Genomic DNA, 24,055 nt, shown 5'->3' with positions numbered 1-24,055 from the left:
TACTATAACAAAGACTAAATCGCTATTCTTCGTAGGTCCAAATTGGACTTGCTAGCAAATAAATACCATAGTAAAAACTAATAATAAATAATGATAATAAAATGGGTCATAAAACGTAAGTGATATAACCTAGATGACAGAGTACCAGATGGGCAATATTAACTTGAAAATTTACCGAAGCAAACAAAACCCAAAATGGCTGCCGATACCGAGGCAGGCCAATCACTTCCAAAACTAAAATCCACAATACTGGAAACAGAAAGAATGCCCGGTACTGCAATAAACTGTCAAAACAAACTATGGTACTTAACATTGCTAAAGGTGAAGTAGCAACGTCAGTCATGTTGAATTAACGACAAACACTTGCGAAAAAACACTGATCAAAACACTACCGACTTAGCTGGCAAGTCCAAAACAGAAGGATGACCTGGAGAGCGCGAGTAGTAGGAGTCGGTGGGGTAGCCCAACTGTATTCTCTAGGGCCTGTCACGGCCCTCCCCTTTGATGAAGGGATTATCTAAATGGAAGACAGCCTGTGAATAGTGGTTTACACACGCCCTTGTTAAATACACGACACCAACAAGGTGCTCGCGTGAGGGTTGTAACCTCTGCACTCCATGCTTTTATCTTTCTCTAGTATATTTGGAAGATTTATATTAGAAAAGTGTAAAGAAGGACCCTTTTCACCGGCCGTCACAGATCGACCCAGAAAATGGTTTGTGACTGAGAAAACTTTAGTGGTTTGTGTGTATGAAACATATTTGATTTTATTTTTTTCGTTTGTATCCCTCAGGCCTCCCTTTTTTCCAAAAATGTCTTAATTTGTTATTGTTCCTTTCCAGTTATTGACAGCAGCCCCTACACTCAGTAGGGAGTGTTAGGGAGAGCGAATTTAGAGTATTTCCTGTTATCAGTCTGTACTACTCTGTGATGCTGTTCTATATCCATACCTTGTAACTAGAAGTAAGCTACTGTGTTGCTATATGAGAGTGTATCATGAACATTAAATAGTCAACAGGAGCTATTGAAATGGCATATCTGGTCAGAGGCCCAAGAAGTGAATTCCGATGTGAGGAAGAGGGTGACTTTTGAGTTTAGTATGAATTCAGACTTATTCAAAACCCCTTCCAAGATTGAGAGATTTCAAATGTACTGTTGACAAAACTTTTCGAGACATTGTAATGGTGGGCCCGCAGAGACCTGCACAGCAGCGTATGCAGCTGAACTGTTCAGAATATGAAAAAATTGTAAGTGACTTTGCAGCTTAGTGGTGAACTGGATATTGAAGGGACAGTATTGATTCAGGGGAAAGTATGGTAGCACAGTATTTTCACAGATCTATATTTTCTTATGAGTAATTTCTAGTTTGTTTGTTATTTGTGGAGCTGGAGTGTAAAGGACTGATAATTTTGCCCTAAATTTGGTTATTGGAATTGACAGATAAATACTTACAAAATAAATATTTTTTTTTGTTTTTAGGTATACAGCATTTCATTTCAGAACCTCTCACCGCAGTTTCCCTTCCCTGGCCACTGTTTTTTAAGATCTCTTAAGTACAGTAATTTATCATAATTCTCTCCTCCCACAGTGTGTTCCTTTATTAATTATAATATTCCCTTTCACCTAATGTTCTTATATCTTTATTTATAATCCAGCTAGCCCAATGAAAGGTATGATAAAAAACAAGATTCAAGCTGGGTCCCCTTGCCCAGTATAAATCAAGGGGTAGTGCCCAGAGCTCCGTTCTCTTGACCTGTTACTTAGGTTTTTTTGTGTATTACACCATTGTATATTTGTTGTGTAGTGAACGTCGGGTTGTGGTTGGCATTCGGACACTAGGCAGTTCGGGTGCTACCTCTGGCCACAGTCCGCAAACCACTACAACGGCGAGGAGAGTCCCCCTCGGAGGAAGGAGGAGAAGATTCAAAAAGGCGCCTCTTAGCACCCTTATAGGGAGACGGGAGGCCCTTACGACGTAGAGGACGGTGAGCCTTACGGCGAAAGCGGCCACGAGGAGGGTTGTTAGGATCATCCGTCCTCCGAAGGGGAGTCTCAGTCAAAGCGCTCCCCCGAGAGGGAGGCTTGGCAGCAGAAGAGCCCGCGAGACTCCCCTCCCCCTTCGAAGGATGTACAGAAGGGGGAGGAGAGCCTTCAGCAACGTCAACCTCATCAGGAACCGCAGAGGTTTGCCCCGACCCGTCGGAAGCCTCTGTCACCACGACGTCGACGATAGACAGAGGATCTACCTCTGCTATCACCGGCGACTGCTTAACAGCGGCCCCCAACTGGACAAGGTCAAACAGGGCTTCCTTGGAGGGCAGGCCCTTCAGCCCCAAGGAAGCCCAGAGCTGAAAGAGATCATCATGAGACAACGAATCATTATCAATAACCTCCCCCGGGGGAGGAGAGGGAGCCCCCCCGGGGGAGGAGGGGGAGCCGCCCCGCTATGGGAGGTGACGCCCTCTCCCCCAACCCAAGGTCGGGAAACAGAACTAGGGCCTGCGCTCCCACTCAGCGGTCTCTCCTTAGGAGCCAGACGAGGAGGAGCTTCGGAGGAGGTTTGGGCGACGAAAGAAGAGTCCCGAGAGCCTTCCTCCTTCAAGGCAACCCCAGAAGGAGAACGGTCTCTCTTGGACTTCTTCTTACGCCGGCGGCCAAACTTCTCCCACTGGGAGGCAGACCACTCCCTGCACTCACTACAATTATTTTCTCTGTCACACCGTCGGCCTCGACACTGCGGGCAAAGGGTGTGAGGATCCATATCCACCGCAGACATGAAAGTACCGCAAGGGCGACCGGCAATACCAGGGCACTTGCGCATGATGGAAATCCAAGGGTGAGGCCAACTTCAAACGCACACAAGCTGAGGAAAAGCAAAAAAGATTAAGGCTGTCAAACGAGGACGATGGAGACACGTCTGTTCATCGCCGGAGCCAAAAGTGAAGTGAAGCAAATCACCGGTGTGTGGGGGGGGAGGGGTAGCAAGCTACCCCTTCCCATACCCCCCTAACTAGCGCGGGGGTAGTTAACCCTCGTTAAAAACTATTGGCTCGTCATTTCAGCTACGCCGAAAGTAAACCCAATGTAAATAGCGTGGTTTGTATTTCGGTTACGGAACAACTAAACATCTTCCCCTCAATATAGAGAACAGTCTTATGAAGTACTTTTTTATAAACACTTATCATTGAGACTATTTTAGAAAAATGTAGCAACCTAACTCAATTACCAATTTTATTTCATATATCGTTCTCCTCTCCTGAAAACAATACATAAGTATAAAGATGACTGACTCCAGATTAAAATTCTTGCACCTGACTGTGAGAAAATTACTTTGCTAAAAGAAACTGCTTGTGATGATTGAGAATTAGTTATACCTTTATATCAGAAAAAAGCAGAGCAAATTCCTCAGTTAAAAGGTATCCTACTACCATATTTGTAAAACCTTTCATGGTGCCTCCAATGTCTTTAATAAGATACCATTTATATGAATATGAAGTAGAAGTTCATTCTATCCTGTCGATTCAAATTATTTTCTTTCTGCAAGAATAAAATCCATGTATAATGGAGGTATGGAACACAGTAAACTTCCCTCATAATTTATATACTAAAGATAAAATAAATATTAACATTTAAAACCTTAACTTGAGACTACAGTATATAATACAACTTGCTAACATTCGGTGCTGGGTAAAATTATAACGTTTATATAATAAATCACTTAAAAATAATTTGGAGAATTAATTGATTTATGGTAATTTTCATTGAACTTGGAAGTTTAGGGCTATTGCTAGACATAGCTATACTTCAGGATAGGGAGTGTAACTGTAATATTAATAAAATATACCCTGTTATGATAATCAAGCAGCTGGACTCACCTCAATCAGCTAACAAGGGGTGCCAGGTCAAATCAGTTTATGAATAACGTTTGGGAGTGTATAGGAAGTGAAATACTAAACTTAAAAAGGATCCATATATATTATTTGTTTCCTGGAATATTATGAATTTCAAGGCAATATTAAAATTATTAATTATTCTGCAAGTATCATACTATAGGTTTCAAAAATATGGCTCTCTATGATCCTAAGGCATTGTGTTTAAAATCTATAACACATGAACGTATACTATCTATCCATACAATAGTTACTGCATCACTGATATGACCTTTTGAGAATTTACCTTTTGAGAAATATTTGTATATCTAGAATGACCTGGTAGTATATAGCCATTAAATTAATAATATATAATAATGACAAAGTCTATGACCATCTCACCAAAGAATAATTTGAGAACAATCTCACTTCAAGAGAAGTTATGTAATACTGGACTTTTTCAGATAGTATATGTCCAACACTATAAGGTACAATTCATGACAAATTCGGAGATCATTTGTATTTTTCCCAACCATACAAACCTTAGCTATTTACATAGGGGTATTACTTTCGGAGTAGCTGAATGACGAGCCATTAGATTTTTAACGAGGGTTAGCTACCCTCTCGCTAATTAGCGAGGGGGTAGGGGAGGGGTAGCTAGCTACCCCTCCCCCCTCACACACCGGTGAACTGATTCACTTCGCTTAGAGGTAGGACTTCACGGGGGAGAGGGCTGGCGGGCAAATATGTGTAAATAGCTAAGATTTGTATGGTTAGGAAAAATACAAATTATCTCCGAATTTGTCATTTGTTCCGTAACCGAAATACAAACCACGCCATTTACATAGGGTGACTTAACCCTTAGGTAGGGTGGAAAGTCCCAGCCTTACTGGCTTTGGCTTTTGCCCAAGGACTCAGAATCCGAGTGAGTAGCACTCGAGAAAAGGAGTCCCTGCACCTCGCAAATTCCTTGCTCCGCAAGGAATGTACGGCCTACATAAGCTTGTGTGTGAAGGAATGAAGTGTGACTCGTCCTAGGAAGTCGACCTGAAGTCCTTTAGATGGAATTCTAGGCTAGGACGTTCCCAATACCACCTCGTCAGGGTATGGGGGACGCGACAGTATTATATTAATACTAGGAACACAAGGAAGCATGGTTTACCTGCAGTGGTTTGAGGTCAGCTATGCAGAGAACCCAGGATGCTGCTTTCCCCAAGAGAAGGGAAGATGAAGAAAAGAGTAAGGGCCAGACATTCTTTTTCATTCATGCAGTCTAAAACCGGGTAACAATGCCCTCAACCTTCTGCTACCTGTCCATTAAGGAGCCTGAGGTTAGACCAGCTGTTGTGCAGCCACCACAGGGCCGATAGAGAAAGTATCGAGGCTCCTGTGGGTCACGTCCTGCAGGTAGTGGGCTGTGAAGGTCGTTTGACGCTTCCAGACCCCAGCTTGTAGCACCTGCGTCACAGAGAAGTTTCTCTTGAATGCCAGGGATTTTGCGATGCCACTGACATCGTGTGCTCTAGGGCGACGTGACGGAGGAGGGTCTGGATTCAGGGCATGATGGATGACCCTTCGAATCCAAGCTGAGATGGTATTCTTGGTGACCCTCCTCTTCATCCTTCCTGTGCTCACAAACAGGGCTTGCACGCGAGGACTCCTTACTGGGCATAGTAGGAGATGGTCTGGGTCATCTGTTACAGAACGGTGACTCGAAATCCTGAAGGAGTCGAACCGTGGGTCCGGACCTCCAGGATTTTGAGTCTTAGCAACAAACTCAGGGACGAACCCGAACGTTACCTCCCCCCATCCCCTTCAATGGGCGACGTCGTACGAGAGACCATGAAGTTCACTGACACGCTTGGCTGAAGCCAGAGCGAGCAGGAACACCGTCTTCTAAGTCAGGTGATGATCAGATGCCTGGCGTAATGGTTCGAACGGAGGTCTCTTAAGAGCCCTGAGAACCCGAACCACATTCCATGGAGGAGGTCTCACTTCCGACTGAGGGCAGGTAGGTTCGTAGCTTCGTATGAGCAAAGAAGAAAGTTCCAGCGAGGAAGAAATGTCTATTCCTTTCAGCCTGAAGGCCAGGCTAAAGGCTGAGTGATAGCCTTTCACCGCCGAGACCAAAAGGAGCATTTCCTCCCGCAAATATACAAGACACTCCGCTATTGCTGGAATAGTGGCATCGAGGGGAGAGATACCCCTCCCACGACACCAACCACAGAAGACTCTTCACTTTGCCTGGTAGACCCCTGCAGATGACTTTCGCAGGTGTCGAGACATCCCCTCCGCAACTTGTTGCGAAAAGCCTCTCTCTGTGAGATGCTGGATAGTCTCCAGGCGTGAAGTCGAAGCGATGCTACGGCTTTGTGGAAGATGTTGCAGTGTGGTTGCTTGAATAGCTCGTGTCGTGGGGGGAGTTCTCTCGGGAGTTCCATCAGGAGCTGCAGAAGGTCCAGGAACCACTCTGCATGACTTCATTGACAGGTTGACCGATAGTCTGGTCTTGTTGAGCACCCTTCTCATCAGACAGAACGGTGAGAAGGCGTAGACCTCGATGTTGTCCCACCGTTGTTGGAAGGCATCTTGCCAGAGTGCCTTGGGGTCCAGTACTGGAGAGCAGTACAGCGGCAGCTTGAAGTTCAAGGCTGTCGCGAACAGGTCCACTGTCGGGGAACCCCACAAAGTCAGGACTTTGTTGGCTACAAGAGGATCCAAAGACCACTCGGTAATCACTATCTGCGAAGCTCTGCTCAGACTGTCGGCGAGCACATTCCTTTGCCCGGAATGAAGCGAGCTGATAGTGGTATCGAGTGGACTTCCGTCCATCTCAGTATCTCTACTGCAAGATGGGATAGCTGTTGTGAAAAGGTACCTCCCTGCTTGTTGATATAAGCCACTACTGTGGTGTTGTTACTCATCACCACCACAGAGTGACCCGCCAGGGTTTGTTGGCACTGTTGAAGGGCCAGATATACGGCCTTCATTTCTAGCAGATTGATGTGGAGGTACTTTTCTGACTCTGACCATAGGACTGAGATCCTGTGGTTCAGAACGTGGGCCCCCCACCCTTCTTTTGACGCGTCCGAGAACAGCATCAAATCCGGGGGGAGGACGAGAAGATCCACTCCCTTTCGAAGGTTTCCGTCAGTCAACCACCACTGCAGGTCCGTCCGTTCCGCAGGATCCATAGAGACCAGAATGTCCGGGGAATCGTTGCCTTGATTCCACCGAGACTTGAGCCGCCATTGCAGGGATCTCATCCTGGGGCGGCCGTTTGGAACTAGACGGGCCAAGGAAGACAGGTGACCTAGGAGATGTAACCAAGATTGGGCTGGAAACTCTTCTCGTCTGAGGAAAGGCTCTGCGACCCTCCTTAGCCTTGTTATCCTGTCGTCTGATGGAAAGGCTTTGTGGAGATTGGTGTCCAATATCATGCCTAGATATACCAGTCGTTGAGATGGAAGCAGAGAAGACTTCTCGAGATTTACCATGGATCCCTAGATCTTGGCAAAGTCCCAGAAGCTTGTCTCGGTGTCGAAGAAGGGTCGACTCTGAGTCTGCCAAGATCAGCCAGTCGTCCAGATAGCGAAGGAGACGGATGCCGATCCTGTGTGCCCACGAAGATATCAGGGTGAACACTCTGGTGAACACCTGTGGTGCTGTGGAGAGACCGAAACACAGCACCTTCAACAGGTAGATCTTGTTGTCTAGGATGAATCTCAAGTACTTCCCGGAAGACGGATGGATTGGGATCTGGAAGTACGCATCCTTCAGCTCCAGTGTGCACATGAAGTCTTGCGGTCTCACTGCGAGTCTGACCGTCTCTGCTGTCTCCATGCTGAACGAAGTTTATTTGACAAACTTGTTCAGGGCTGAGAGGTTGATGACGGGTCTCCAGCCTCCAGACGCCTTCTTTACAAGAAAGAGTCGACTGAAGAAGCCTGGGGAGCCGTCGACGACCTCTTGGAGAGCATCCTTCTTGAGCATGGTCTCGACTTCTGCCCGAAGGGCTAGCCCCTTTGCCGATCCCATGGCATAGGAGCTCAACGACACTGGATTTGCTGTCAGGGGAGGTAGAGATGTTATGAACGGGACGCGATATCCTTGGCTGATCACGGAGATCGTCCAGGAATCGGCCCCGAGTTGCTGCCACCTGAACGCGCAACTTTGCAGGCATCCCCCCCACTGGTGGACATGCAGGGGGATTGCCAATCCTAGCGTTTGCGGCCTCGGCCGCTCCCTCTAGAATTCCTGCCTCCCCTGGAGGACTTTCCGCCCTTCCTGTCTTTGACCGGAAAGGGCTGCTGTTTGGACACCTTTGCCTTTGCTACGAAGCCGGTTTCGATGTCCTAGATTGACGAGGCTGTTGTTGTTGAGGTGCTGGAGGCTTGTAGGGTCTGGATGTAAGAGCCCTTTGGAGGAGAGAATCGTGATTCGATTTCCTCCACCTCTCAGCTGTTCGTTCCACATCCTTGGGCTCAAACAGTGCCGTAGACTTGGTCCAGGACCGTATCCTTGCCTTCGCGAGGGGCGGTCTCCGGATACTTGAACCTGTTGAGTTGCCTCATCAGATTCAGGACCTGCCAGAAGGCATGCTCTGACTCATGCTGCTCTCCTCCTTGTGGACTGGCAGCAAAGTCTCCTGTCCCCAGCTGCTCTACTTAGGGGGACACGTGGACGTTCTCCTGGGGTCTTGCTGGCTCTGGTCGAATCCGGGATGAAGACTTTGTGACGGTCTTCGAGTCCTTGGGCTCCCTCCTAGGAGGGATACAGGATTCCAGTAAAGAAGTCTGAGGGCTCCTCTCTGTACCCACATGGGACGATTCTCCTACTCGAGGTAGGGTTCCTCCCATTGGTGCCGTGGGAGAATGTCTCACCTCGCTGGATTCTCCTGAGGACGGAAAGGCTTCGTCCACAGGAGAAGGAGAAAACGTCTGAGAGGGGGAAGGGGCCTTCCTGATGGACTTCTTGGGAGCCAGTTGAACCCTAGGAGAAGTCACCAGGAAGTCTACTCCTCTCCTCTTCAGCGGAGACGAGGCTGCCGTTGGTTTGAGGCCCAGATCAGCGAGGGCCGGCTTAACAGCCTGGACGACCGCTTTGATCAGGGACCCAAACCAAGGCTGACAGCTGACAGACGCAGTGTCAGCGACTCCCGCTGGAGGGAAGGGGATCGGGCGATCCTTAGTAGACACCACAGGGCTTGCCTGAAAAGAAGAAGAGTGTTGCCTAGACCTCTCTGAAGATTCTTCCTCCTCCTGCAAGTGCGCTGTTCTGCGCTTACGGGGTGGAGATCGTGAAGATGATGATCTGGAAGTACGCGCTCTAGAAGACTCGCAAGGTTGCCCGTGCTGCGAAACCTGGCGGGAATCGCAGTCGACATCGCGCTGGCGCTCGCGCGATGGTAAAATCGCGGGTTCGCGCACGGGCGAACGTTGGCGCATATGCACGCGGAGATGAAGCGCAGGCGCGCATGAGCGTGTGGGCAAAGGTGCACGCGGGGGAGAGGGCGCGTGGGCGAGTGGGCGCGCATGAGTGTGTGGGCAAAGGTGCACGCGGGCGAGAGGGCGCGTGGGCGAGTGGGCGCGCAGGTGAAAGTGCGCGTGGGGGCACAGGTGAGGGTGCACGCGGTGTAAGGGTGAGTGCTGGCGAGCGGGAGAACAACGGCGCGCAGGCGAGCGATGGCGCGTTGGCGAGCGAAGGCGCGTAGGGCGAGAAGGTGAGCGACTGCACACAGGTGAATTAGCGCGTGGGCGCATAGGAGACCTTCGGCGATCTGAAGTATGGACACGCAGGCGCGTTGGAGAGCGCTTGCGCGCAGGCGAAGAATCGCGCGGGCGCGCAGGCGAAGAATCGCGCGGGCGCGCAGGCGAAGAATCGCGCGGGCGCGCAGGCGAAGAATCGCGCGGGCGCGCAGGCGAAGAATCGCGCGGGCGCGCAGGCGAAGAATCGCGCGGGGGCGCAGGCGAAGAATTGCGCTGGCGCGCAGGAGATCGTTGGCGCGCAGTTGCGCGGTCAGGAGATATCAGCTAGGGCGCAGGACCAGAAGGTGTAGTGGCGCGCAAAGGCGAACGCTCATGGGCGAGCACAGGAAACTTCTCGTGAGCGCGCAGTAACTTGTTCCAGTCTAGAAGAGCGCACAGGTGAGTGCGCGCGATGGCTGGCACGTGGGCGAGTTCTGAGGGTGCGCAGGTGATCGTCAGCGAGGAGGCGAAGGAATAATCTCCTTGCCTGCGCCCAGATCCAGAGATCGTGGGCGCGCAGGCGAACGTTGGCGCATGGCGCGCATCAGGAACAGGGCGCGCAGATGTGTGCTGGCGAGCAGGAGAGCGCTGGTGCACAGGAGATCTCTGACGAGCAGGAGAGCGCCGACGCGCAGATGAGCGCTGGCGCGCAGGTGAGCGCTGCCGAGCAGGAGATCTACGGCGAGATGACTCAGCTACAGGAGATTGCTGGCGCGTTGAGTCCGAAGAGTTCTGGTCCACAGCTACAGCAGGAGAGCAGCGCAGGAGATCGTGGGCGCGCAGGTAAAACCTGGCATTTAAGGGACTTACTCACATTGTGAGATAAGCCCTTTTGCCCCGAAGGGACCGGTGCCCGTTGGATAATGGGGTGCGTTGGCGCCCACTGCGCATCTGCGTCCAGGAACGGAGAAGGAAGACTAGCAGGTCTGGCAGGCATAGGAGATCGCGAACGATCTGCTCAGAGGTCTAGCGATGCAGCTGCAACGGTCTGCTCACGTCGAGGAGGATCCTCTGCGGGGGACGTCGAAGGCGATGAACCAAAGAGGCGCCTCCTAACTCCCTTGTAAGGAGAAAGAAGGCCTCTACGGCGAAGAGGAGGGCGAGCCTTACGGCGAAGAGGAGGGCGAACCTTACGGCGAAGACGACCTCGAGGGGCAGCAACACCATTGTCGGTCCTCCGAAGAGGAGTCTCTGTCAGTGAACTCCCCCGAGGGGAAGAATCACCCGCAGGAGAGACCGTTGGACTCAGCTCCTCCCTCGAAGGATGTTCGGAGGGGGGAACTGAGCCTTCAGCAACATCCGCAACAACAGCAGGGGTTTGACCCGACCCGTCGGAAGCCTCTGCCACAACAACGTCGACAATAGACAGAGGATCTACCACTACTATTACCGGCGACTGTTTGACAGCTGCACCCAACTGGATCAGGTCAAACAGGGCTTCCCTGGAGGGGAAGACCTTAAGCCCCAAGGAAGCCCAAATCTGCAAAAGATCATTGTTAGCAACAGAGTTATCAATATCAATATCCTCCCCCGGAGGAGGAGGAGGAGCTGCCTCGTTATGGGAGGCAACTCCCTCTCCCAAACCCCGAGGTTGGTCAACAAAAGAATGGCCTACGCTACCACTCGACGGCCTCTCACGAGAGACCGATCGAGTGGGAGCTTCGGAGGAGCTTCGGAGGAGGTTCGGGCAATGGAAGAAGAGTCTTTGGAACCTACCTTCCTTCAAGGAAGCCCTTGAAGAAGAAAGGTCACGCCTAGACTTCTTCTTACGTCGCTGGGAAAACCTCTCCCACTGGGAGGTAGACCACTCCCTACAAGTTTTATCCCTATCACACCGTTGACCTCTGCAGAACGGACACAAGGTGTGAGGGTCCGTCTCGACCGCCGACATGAACGTCCCACAAGGGCGGTCGGGTAGTCCAGGGTACTTCCGCATGATAGAGAGAGGGCAACTTCCAAACACACAAGCTGTAAGAAAAAGCAAAAAAATTAAGGCTGTCAAAAATGCGAGGGTGAGACAGACACGTCTGATCATCACCCGAGCCAAAAGTGAAGTGAATCAGTTCACCGGTGTGTAAGGGGGGAGGGGTAGCTAGCTACCCCTCCCCTAACCCTTCGCTAACTAGCGAGAGGGTAGTTAACCCTCGTTAAAAATCTAATGGCTCGTCATTCAGCTACGCCGAAAGTAATACCCCTATGTAAATAGCGTGGTTTGTATTTCGGTAACGGAACAAATAGATATTCACTACCTACTCTGTAACCTAACTGAGGTGTAAAATTCTGATGAAAAAAAATGAAAATAATGAAATTTTTAACTTATCTTAAAACTGATGTCAGTGAAATGTTGCAGTCTCCATACTTGTTATCAGCTTTAATTTAGATATGAATAATTTCATCTTGTGCCATCAGCGTTCCTTTAGTTTCCATCTCCTTCCCATATTATTAGGGGAATCAGGTTGCCAAGCGTTCCTTTAGTTTCCATCTCCTTCCCATATTATTAGGGGAATCGGGTTGCCAAGCGTTCCTTTAGTTTCCATCTCCTGAAAGAAAAGAAAAATATCTCTACTCCATACGGTCTTCACTTTCAAGTCATAACCTGGCTCTTGATAATCAATTTGATACATAGATTCTTTAGTGTCATTCATCAGAATAAATGGTATATTCAATTTCATCTTTAGAGATCAAGATAACAATTTTGAACCTTAAAATTGACCATGCAGTTATTGACAGAAATATCTGAAGGAAGAGCAGTGCTAATACTTATTGCATCTTGCTCTTCCAACTAGGGATGTAGCTTAGCTAATAATAATAATAATAATAATAATAATAATAATAATAATAATAATAATAATAATAATAATAATAACTAAAGTACGTGAAAAAAAAAGTATAACAAAATTATCCAAAACTAAAGTAGCATCCATGTACTGTATAATATGAAGATTGGTGCTTTGATAACAACCCTATTCTTTAAACAATGGTTTTATGAGGACTATCCTTGGTAAGATTTCCAGTATTGTTATTGCATTGGTAATATTGCATTTGAAGTATTAAGAAGTGAAAAGATTAAATCTCACAATTCTACAGATGAATAGTTGATTAAATATAATTATATATCCCTGTATCGTGATACTGCTTTCTGCTTTTCTCAAGATACAAGGCATGAAGTTGGCGAAGATTGTAAATTTATTTTTCATATAGAGACAAGTATATTAATCAAAGGGTAAAAACAGGCAGTTGTGGTTTTACACCATTTAGGAGTTTGGTATACAGAGACCAGCTTCTTTGAACTACAGAACTTTGAAATAGTTTGTAATTTTAATTGTAACTAGCGGAACCCGTGTAAATTACACAAAATTATATTTTCAATACTAATTATCTTGTTCCTAACCTATACATGTTTGAATAAAATGTCCCGAGATTAATTTTATAATCTAGGTTATGGAAATTGATAGAACAATTTTTTGTCTATTTAAAAAAAAAGTAAGGTGCTAAAGACAAATTTGAGAAAACTATATAAGATGTGCTTTGGTTAAGTAATCAAAGTCTAGTGTGAATTTGTAAGAGTATACCATGAAATTATTTCTGTTTTCTTTAAAGCGTGACACAAAATAAATAACAAACACACTATCGTATTAATATGATATTTTCATTATAAAATAAATTTTTGAATATACTTACCCGGTGAATATATAAATAGCTGACGTCTCCGACGGTCGACAGATTCCAAAAACTCGCGAGCGATCGCCATGAAGGCTGCCGGGTGTGCCCACCAGCGCCGACTATCGGCCAGCTACCGCATATACTTCTCAACCAAACCAGTTCTTCACAGTCCGTAGGGTCTCTATCGGGGAGGAAGGGAGGGCCTTTAATATTATATATTCACCGGGTAAGTATATTCAAAAATTTATTTTATAATGAAAATATTTTTAAATATCAAACTTAGCCAGTGAATATATAAATAGCTGATTCACACCCATGGTGGTGGGTAGAGACCAGTATTAAAACAATAAAGGCATATATGCTCAAGAGTTTTTGACAACTATTCAAAAAACAAACTTAAGTATAGGTACCTGGTAAGGAAGCTGACTGATAATTACTCTGCCTCATTAGTCCGCTATCCTCACGAAGCCCAGCGATCCTCTTAGGATGCTGAAAGACTCCCAGGAGCTGCTATATCCAGGGTGAACACCCCTATAACAGGACCTCATCAATACCCTTAATTTGGGCGCTCTCAAGAAACAATATTTTGACCACCCGCCAAATCAAAAAGATTGCGAAAGACTTCTTAGTCTCCCGTACAACCCAAAATAAGATTAAAAATTTCAAGAGTAGATTAAAAGGATATTGGGATTAAGGGAATGTAGTGGTAGAGCCTTCACCCACTACTGCACTCGCTGCTACGAATGGTCCCAGTGTGTAGCAGTCCTCATAAAGAGTCTGGACATCTTTCAAGTAATATGAAGCGAATACCGACTTGCTTCTCCAAAAGGTCGCGTCCATAATACTTTTAATGGATCTATTTTGCTTAAACGCTACTGAAGTTGCTATCGCTCTAACTTCATGAGCCTTGACTTTAAGTAAATTACGATCCTTCTCACTTAAAGTAGAGTGTGCCTCCCGAATCAAAAGTTTAATAAAATAAGACCACGCATTCTTAGACATGGGCAAAGAGGGCTTTTTAACGGAGCACCATAAAGCCTCTGAACAACCTCGTAGCGGTTTAGTTCTGGATAAATAAAATTTAAGAGCTCTAACGGGGCACAGCACTCTTTCAACTTCATTCCCCACAATCTCAGAAAGACTGGGGATTTCAAATGATTTAGGCCAAGGACGACACGGAAGTTCATTCTTGGCCAAAAAACCAAGTTGAAGAGCACATACAGTACTGCTTTATTAGTGGAAAAGCCGATGTTCTTGCTAAAAGCAGATATCTCACTAACCCTTTTAGCCGAAGCCAAGCTCACCAAAAAAAAGTGTCTTGAGGGTAAGATCCTTCAGGGAGGCTGAATTTAATGGTTCAAACCTGTCTGACATAAGGAACTGTGGGACCACGTCCAAGTTCCAAGCAGGAGTCAACATATGACGCTCCTTGGAAGTCTCGAAAGACTTAAGCAGGTCTTGGAGATCTTTGTTATTAGAAAGATCCAAACCCCTATGACTGAAAACAGAAGCTAACATGCTTCTGTAGCCTTTAATGGTTGATGCAGAGAGGGAGCGACCGTTTCTCAGATAAAGCAGAAAATCCGCAATCTGCGCAACAGAGGCACTGGAAGAGGAAATAGAGGAGGACTTGCACCAGTCTCTAAATACCTCCCATTTCGACTGATAGATCCTGATGGTAGAGGATCTTCTAGCCCTCGCGATCGCTCTAGCTACCTCCTTCGAAAACCCTCGAGCTCAATAGAGTCTTTCGATAGTCTGAAGGCAGTTAGACGAAGCGTGGGGAGGCTTTGATGAAATCTCTTTACGTGAGGCTGTCGCAAGAGATCCATCCGCAACGGCAGACTTCTTGGAACGTCTACCAGCCATAGAAGTACCTTTGTGAACCACTCTCTCGCGGGCCAGAGGGGAGCAACCAACGTCAACCTGGTCCCTTCATGAGAGGTGAACTTCTGCAGCACCTTGTTTAGGATCTTGAAAGGTGGAAAGGCATAAACGTCCAGGTGAGACCAGTCCAGCAGGAAAGCGTCTATGTGGGCTGCCTCTGGATCTGGAACTGGAAAGCAGTAAGTTGAGAGCCTCTTTGTCAGTGAAGTCGCAAAAAGATCTATGGTGGGTTGACCCCATGTCATCCATAGCTTCTCGCACACAGTCTTGTGCAACGTCCACTCCATGGAGATGACTTGTCCTTTTCTGCTGAGGTAGTCCGCCAAGACATTCATTTCTCCTTGCACAAATCTCGTCAAAAGAGAGATGTTACTTGCCTTAAATGGAGTTCCTTCTGATCCGTGGACCAAAGACCCGAGCATTCCAGACTGTCCATGTGAGCTCCCTAACCCAAATCCGATGCATCTGAATACAACACATGGTTTGGGTTCTTGATCGCAAGAGAAAGACCTTTTCGAAGTCTGATATTGCTGTCCCACCAAGTCAGACATGTCTAGACTGAGTTGGAGATTGGGAAAGAGATACTCTCTAAGCCCTTCTCCTTGTTCCAATGGTTTAGGTGAAATTGGAGAGGGCAAAGGTTGAGTCTCCCCAGAGAGATAAACTACTCCAGCGATGAAAGAGTTCCCACGAGGCTCGTTCAAACTCTTACAGAGCAGCTGTTTTTCTCTTGCAAGTGACGGACTTTTAACAGAGCTTGTTTCATTCTTGTGGGAGACGTAAAGGCCCGAAAAATTCGACACTGTATCTCCATTCCCAAATAAAGAATAGTCTGGGATGGAGTACTGTAAGTTAAGACTTCTCTACGTTCACTATGAGACCTAGCTCCTTGGTTAGGTCTAATGTCCATTAGAGGCTCTCCAGACAGCGATTTAATGACGCCGCCCTGATTAGCCAGTCGTCAAAATAAAGGGAGGCTCTGAATCCTCAAAAAATGTAGAAAGCTTGCTACATTTTGCAAGAGCCTTGTAAAAACAAGAGGAGCAGGAATGAGGCCGAAGCACAGTGCTCGAAATTGGTACACTACTTTCCCGTCCACAAACCTCAGATGTTGTTGAAAGTTTGGATGAATCGGGATGTGGAAGTATGCATCCTGAAGGTCGAGAGAGAACATCCAGTCGCCTTCCCTTACTGCTGCCAAGACAGATTTGGTAGTCTTCATCGTGAACTTTGTCTTGACAATGAACACATTGAGCGCACTTACATCTTAAGTACTCCTGCAGTGAATGTGGCTGCCAGATCATTGGAGCCATCCCTGATAGCCTTGTTCATGCATGACATAATTGTACAGCAATACATTGACAGCTGGAGAGACCTTCTTACTTAAGGCTCCCAGGGACCAATCCAACAAATAAATACTTCAAACGCTCGAAAAAAACTCCTAACAGGAGATGGTCTAGCTCTGAAGCAGACCATAAAAACTTGGAGCGTCTCATGGCTAGACGACGAGGAGAGTCCACTAGGCTTAAGAAGTCTCCCTGGGAAGAGGCAGGTACTCCCAAGCCGAGAACTTCTGTGTCACACCAGACGCTCGAGCGAGAAGCTAATTAAGAAGGAGGAAAAGCAAAAGCAGACTTTCCTAAACTTCTCCTGGATTCCAACCAGTCTTCCAGTAAGAGCATGGCTCTCTTGGAAGAACAAGAGAGAACTGACTTCGTAAATGTAGGAGTCGAAGAAAGTCATGCCAAGAGTAAACTCAGACGGCGGAGCAGCCGTTACAAAAAGAGTAGGACAAAATTTCACTAAAGAAATTCATAATTATAAAACAAGGGGTTGTTGGACCACCCTAGGATACTCCTCTTCTGAATGATTCCCCAAAGGTACATTAGTTGAAAGGGGGTCATCAACTTCTTCAGAAGGCACATCATCTGATAAATCTAAAGTCTTCCGAGAAGGAGATTTATATTCAGAATGACGTGAAGGAAAAGCCTGACAGGCTACATCAACTTGTATATGAACAGAAGTTAAAGTTGGAGGGTCGATGTCACGTTGTGACTGCAGAGAATGTTATTCTACTACACGTCGTGACAGAAGTAACTGACGTTCAAACGTCCCGTAGTAACAGCGGTGACTGCTGTTCGATGCTATATCGTGACTACGATGACTGACCCTCGACGTCACGTCATGTCTACGGTGTCTACCGCTCAACGTCACGTCGTGTCTGCGGTGTCTGCAGCTCAACGTCACGCTGTGACTGCGGTGGCTGACGTTCAAAGCGATCAAAGTTACATCGAGATTTATGCTCCGCATCTCGTTTAACAGCAAAGCTGTCACTAGGGATAACGTCAGCGTGGCGTAACAAAGCTCGTTTAGAAGGTTGAAGACCCGAATCACGTATCCCAGAACCGTGACGTACAAAAAGCAAAGGATCCTTTCGCACAGGAACAGGATCGTAAGCTTCTATTAAAGTAGAAAGCTTTAACAGCATATCTTGCAAAACACTTAACTTCGGATCAACCTGTGACTGCGGTGGCTGACGTTCAAACGTCACGTAGTAACAGCGGTGACTGCTGATCGATGCTATATCGTGACTACGGTGACTGACACTCGACGTCACGTTGTGTCTACGGTGTCTACCGCTCAACGTCACGTCGAGTCTGTGGCAGAAACGTCTGTACATGAACGTCATCGCTATGAACGGGACTCTCATGATGACTACAGCTAGGACGTTGAACTTGTTCTGAAGGAACTAATAAACGTTTCAACCGTCTCGAAACCTTACGCCCAGGCTTTTAAAGAGACGAATCATCGGAAGACGAGGAGAAACTTCGTCTCTCCTGTCTTATGGCAAGGACGTGCTTGACGAGCAACGTCTGATACCTTTGAGGGAACGTCTGTTCGTTGGTTTACACTCCTCACTCCCTTAGGTCCTACGACATTCCTTCTCCCTGGTGCAGGGGAGCCTGAAAGAGGTCTCGGACTAGGCAAGCGACAAGCACGAACAAACGAACCCTCCGCAACACAGAACATGTTTTTTGCACTTTCTTCACTGATATCGCATTTTTTAATAATTTCACATTAGACATGATTAAAGCTGATTTCTACCTGAAGCACGCAATTCTCCCTTAAATCAAAAGGTTAGAACTGTGAAATGAGTCGTATAATGTAAGCACATTAGTACAAAATGAAACACACATGCAAAAATCAATAAACATATGCATATATATCAAATAAAACGGAAATATATAAAGTTAAAAAGATCAGTGACTGGGGATGAGACTAAAAACTAGTTCACTAAGGACTACGTTTTCAATCTCTCACCGTACAGTGCCTTGGGATGAGAATAAAAACTAAAACGTTTTATCCTCTCTCCCCGTACAGAGACTTGGGACGAGAGTAAAAATCTGAATCGAGAACAACGTTACTCGCTCCCAAACTCCTTGTACAGAGACTTGGGACGAGAATAAAGATTGGATCGTTCTCTCTTTCTCTCTCTCTCTCTCTTCACTCACAAGAGAATGGCTCACTCACTCTTCGTCAATAACAGGTTATTTGACTAAAGGAAAAAACTGAAAGGAATAAGAAATTGAAAATTAACATGTTCCTTTAAATTAGTATCTAAAAAACTTCAGTTTGAAAGAAGAATGAACAAAACGTCAAAATCGATTTACTCTTTCTGCAAAGTGAAACCGTGATTCTCTCTTTCTCTATCGTAACGATAGAGCGCAAACTGCGTAGCATAAATAAACCAAACGTTAGTTCATCTTTGAAAAACAGCACGAAGACTATTCAAAGAATAAATCTCTTAAAATATTTTCTAAAAATATTCATCTCGTCACTCTTACAGAGCAACCTCTTTTTATCTAAACAAAAATAAAAGTTGAATGGGCTCAACATTGTTTAACTTCGTTTTCCAAGTCAGGACTGCCTACAAAGAATAGGTAAAGGCCGCATATAAACAAAAACATAAAATTTATCTCGGTGTTTAGTATAAATGGAAAGCTAATCGAAGAGGCCTAATAAAGGCGGGTGAGATATAAAATATATAGAGGTAAATCTATAAATATCAACAATAATTTTTAAAGTGATAAAATAATTACTAAAAGCCTTTAACACACTTCCGTACACTGAGGGAAGGGTCGGCCATCTTTTCTCTATGGAAAAACCAGAGCGAGATTAAAAAAGCAAGGGCAAAAACTTTTCCTCTCCTTTCAAAAGCATTTCTTTTGAAGATAGTATTGAATAATCCAACACGGCGAAAGCAATAAAACCAAAACCAAGTACTTCACCAATGGGTAGAAAACTCGAGGTCAAGCGCGAGCGGAACCAGTGTTGTCTTTAACACCGACAGAGAAGAACTGGTTTGGTTGAGAAGTATATGCGGTATCTGGCCGATAGTCGGCGCTGGTGGGCACACCCGGCAGCCTTCATGGCGATCGCTCGCGAGTTTTTGGAATCTGTCGACCGTCGGAGACGTCAGCTATTTATATATTCACCGGCTAAGTTTAATATTTAAAAATATAGATGTACAGCTTTTCAAATACCAACTATCAATGGTTTATTTTCCAATAAGTGTGATGATTGAGTAACTCAAAATATTGTCATCTTGACGGCTCTTGAAAGCATAAAGAGTATCTAAACACAAATAGAACAGAAGGTATCACCAAATATTAACACAAATTCTAAGGAAAATATCTCATATACATAATCCCATGTTTCCCTGCCTGCATAACACTGGGCTGTTTAAGTATTATTATACAGCAGCAACCGCTTGAAAATGCTGAATTCATATGTTAATTAACCTATCTTTTAAGTAATATAACTACGACTCATTACAGTATGCCAAAATATATCATCTCCAACACTTAATCTGTTGTTGCGGACATAAAGTCATCAAGAATTCAATCTTTCAGTTATCAAACTTAAATTTTCAAGGTTCTTTCAATTCTTTGTGAAGAAAACTGGAACAGCAATCTCAACATTCATAGACAAAATTCAAAGATGGAGTTCAGAAACACTACACAATAAGTAACCTAACGAGACAAAATCAGTTCCTTTTCTAGACTGACGAACATTCGTCACAGGCAGAATGTCTAATCTCGATCAGATGAATTACTCATAGGATACCAATTGGAATATTCATAAGCAAAGTAAAATGTAATATAAAACCTACAATGTAATCATCAATTTGAAAAATAGGTCCTGTCACTCAAATCGAACAATATTTCCTATAAAAACATTGGATGACCCCCTCTGTTAAATATGTTCTGTCACTCAAATTGAACCACATTCCCTAAAAAAAAAGCATGGGATGACCTACATTTAGATGTCCATAACAAATGGTTTATGAGGATTAGATACACTATTTTTCCTATAAATTCTTTGGTAACTTTGTTACTCAGTACATCAAAGCCAAATATAGATTAGATGATGGAATGAGGACCATATTGTTTAGTGCACCAACAAGTACAAACACAGCTATCAAGTTGAACTAAAACTTTGAATATCATTGAATAGCAAAGTTGTTAAACCCACAATAAACTCATTATGTTATACGAGTGAAAAATGACAAATTCGAAGATAATTTGTATTTTTCCTAACCATACAAACCTTAGCTATTTACAAAGGGTATTACTTTTAGCGCAGCTGAAATGACGAGCCAATAGTTTTTAACGAGGGTTAATTACCCCCGCGCTAGTTAGCGGGGGGTGGGGAAGGGTAGCTTGCTACCCCTCCCCCCTCCACACACCGGTGACTTGCTTCACTTCACTTAGAGGTAGGACTTGACTTGGGGGTCAGGGATGGCGGGCACATATGTGTAAATAGCTAAGGTTTGTATGGTTAGGAAAAATACAAATTATCTTCGAATTTGTCATTTGTTCCGTAACCGAAATACAAACCACGCTATTTACAAAGGGTGACTTACCCCTTAGGAAGGGTGGAAAGTCCCCAGCCTTACTGACTTCGGCTTGCCCGGGGGCTCGATCCCTCAGTGAGCAGCACTAGAGAGAGGGAGCCCCTGTACCTCACAGGTTCCTAGCATCGCTAGGAACGAGTGGCCTACATAAGTAGTGTGAGGAGGAGAGTGTGACTCTTCCTATGAAGTTGACCTTGAGACCTTCAGATAGGAATTCTAGGATAGGACGTTCCCCATACCACCTCGTCAGGGTATGGGAGACGCAACAGTATTAAGCTTAATGCTAGGAGCACAAAGAAGCATGGGTTACCTGCAGAGGTCGAGGTCAGCTATGCGAGGACCAGGATGCTGCTTCCCCAAGAGAGGGGAGAATGAAGAAAGAAGTAAGGGTCAGACATACTCTTTCATTCACACAGACTAAGACCGGGTAACAACGCCCTCAACCTACTGCTACTTGTCCAAAAAGGAGCCTGAGGTTAGACCAGCTGTTGTGCAGCCACCACAGGGCCAATAGAGAACGTATCGAGGCTCCTGTGGGTCACGTCTTGCAGGTAGTGGGCTGTGAAGGTCGTTTGACGCTTCCAGACCCCAGCTTGAAGTACCTGCGTCACAGAGAAGTTTCTCTTGAAGGCCAGGGATGTAGCAATACCCCTGACATCGTGGGCCCGAGGGCGACGTGACGGAGGAGGATTCAGGGCATGGTGGATAACCCTTCGAATCCAAGCAGAGATGGTGTTCCTGGTGACCCTCCTCTTTGTCCTACCTGTGCTCACAAACAAAGCTCGCACATGAGGACGGACTGCAGCCGTTCTCTTCAAGTAGTACCTCAGACACCTCACTGGGCATAGTAGCAGCTGGTCTGGGTCGTTTGTTACAGAACGGAGACTCGCGATCCTGAAAGAGTCTTAGCCACAAACTCAGGGACGAACCTGAACGTTACCTCCCCCCATCCCCTTGAATGGGCGATGTCGTACAAGAGACCATGAAGTTCACTAACTCGCTTGGCCGAGGCCAAGGCGAGTAGGAAAGCCGTCTTCCAAGACAGGTGGCGATCGGAGGCCTGGCGTAATGGCTCGAAGGGAGGTCTCTTGAGAGACCTGAGGACTCGAACCACGTTCCAAGGAGGGGGTCTCACTTCCGACTGGGGGCAGGTAAGCTCATAGCTACGTATGAGTAAAGAGAGTTCTAGTGATGAAGAAATATCCACGCCCTTCAATCTGAAGGCCAAGCTTAAGGCTGAGCGATAGCCTTTCACTGCCGAGACAGAAAGGCGCATTTCTTCTCGCAGATACACAAGGAAGTCCGCTATTACTGGAATAGTGGCATCGAGTGGAGAGATACCCCTTCCACGACACCAACCACAAAAGACTCTCCACTTCGCTTGGTAGACTCCCTCAGAGGACCTTCGCAGGTGCCGAGACATTCTCTCCGCAACCTGTTGCGAAAAGCCTCTCTCCGCGAGGAGACGCTGGATAGTCTCCAGGCGTGAAGCCGAAGCGAGGCTACGGCCCTGTGAGGGACACCAGAGTGGGGTTGTCTGAGAAGCTCGTGTCGTGGAGGAAGCTCCCTTGGGAGTTCCGTCAGGAGTTGCAGAAGGTCCGGAAACCATTCCGCGTGATGCCATAGCGGAGCTACTAGAGTCATGGAACAGTTGACCGATAGTCTGGTCCTGTTGAGCACCCTTCTCATCAGACAGAATGGTGGGAAGGCGTGCACGTCGATGTTGTCCCACCGTTGCTGGAAAGCATCTTGCCAGAGTGCCTTGGGGTCTGGGACTGGTGAGCAGTACAGGGGCAGCTTGAAGTTCAAGGCTGTCGCGAACAAGTCCACCGTCGGGGAACCCCACAAAGTCAGGACTTTGTTGGCTATCTGAGGATCCAAAGACCACTCGGTACTCACTATCTGCGAAGCCCTGCTCAGACTGTCGGCGAGCACATTCCTCTTGCCAGGAATGAAGCGAGCTGATAGTGTTATCGAGTGGGTTTCGGTCCACCTCAGAGTCTCTACTGCAAGATGGGATAGCTGTTGCGAAAAAGTGCCTCCCTGCTTGTTGACATAAGCCACTACCGTGGTGTTGTTGCTCATCACCACCACGGAGTGACCCGCCAGGAACCGTTGGAACTGTTGAAGGGCCAGAAAGACGGCCTTCAATTCTAGCAGGTTGATGTGTAGGCACTTTTCTGATTCTGACCAAAGGCCTGAGGCCCTCTGGTTCAGAACGTGCGCCCCCCCCCCCCCCTTCTTTTGACGCGTCCGAAAACAGAGTCAATTCCGGGGGGAGGACGAGAAGACTCACTCCCTTTCGCAGGTTCTCGTCGGCCAGCCACCACCGCAAGTCTGTCTGTTCCAGAGACCCCATTGGGATCAGAATGTCCGGGGAATCGGATCCTTGATTCCACCGGGACTTGAGCCGCCATTGAAGGGATCTCATCCTGAGGCGGCTGTTTGGAACCAGACGGGCCAGGGAGGATAGGTGGCCTAAGAGACGCAACCACGATTGGGCGGGGAGTTCTTTTCGCCTGAGGAAAGGTTCCGCCACCCTCCTCAGCCTTGCTATCCGGTCGTCTGATGGAAAGGCTTTGTGGAGATTGGTGTCTATTAGCATGCCTAGATAAACCAGTCGTTGGGACGGCTGCAGAGAGGACTTCTCGAGGTTTACCACGATCCCCAGATCCTGGCAAAGATCTAGAAGCCTGTCTCGGTGTCGAAGAAGGGTCGACTCCGAGTCTGCTAGGATCAGCCAATCGTCTAGGTAACGAAGGAGACGAATGCCGTTCCTGTGCGCCCAAGTCGAAATCAGGGTGAACACTCTGGTGAACACCTGAGGAGCTGTGGAGAGACCGAAACACAGCACCTTGAACTGATAGATCTTGTCTAGGCAGAATCTCAGGTACTTCCTGGAAGACGGATGGATTGGGATCTGGAAGTACGCATCCTTTAGATCCAGTGTACACATGAAGTCTTGTGGTCTC

General features: G+C 46.7%; 1 long non-coding RNA gene across 1 annotated transcript in view; it reads right to left on the bottom strand.

Annotated features, from left to right (window-relative positions):
• Nucleotides 1-11,894: 11,894 nt before the first annotated feature.
• The window catches only part of LOC137650661 (uncharacterized), a 41,379-nt gene continuing 29,218 nt past the window's right edge, over nt 11,895-24,055 (bottom strand). Inside the window, exon 3 of the long non-coding RNA XR_011046028.1 lies at nt 11,895-12,156. This is a non-coding gene — a long non-coding RNA (uncharacterized lncRNA). The remainder of the gene's footprint in view (nt 12,157-24,055) is intronic.

This window comes from Palaemon carinicauda, chromosome 12 (genome assembly GCF_036898095.1).
Source record: "Palaemon carinicauda isolate YSFRI2023 chromosome 12, ASM3689809v2, whole genome shotgun sequence".
NCBI lineage: Eukaryota > Metazoa > Arthropoda > Malacostraca > Decapoda > Palaemonidae > Palaemon > Palaemon carinicauda.
The sequence above is the reverse complement of the archived record's forward strand: the minus strand, read 5'-3'. Positions and strand labels throughout refer to the sequence as shown.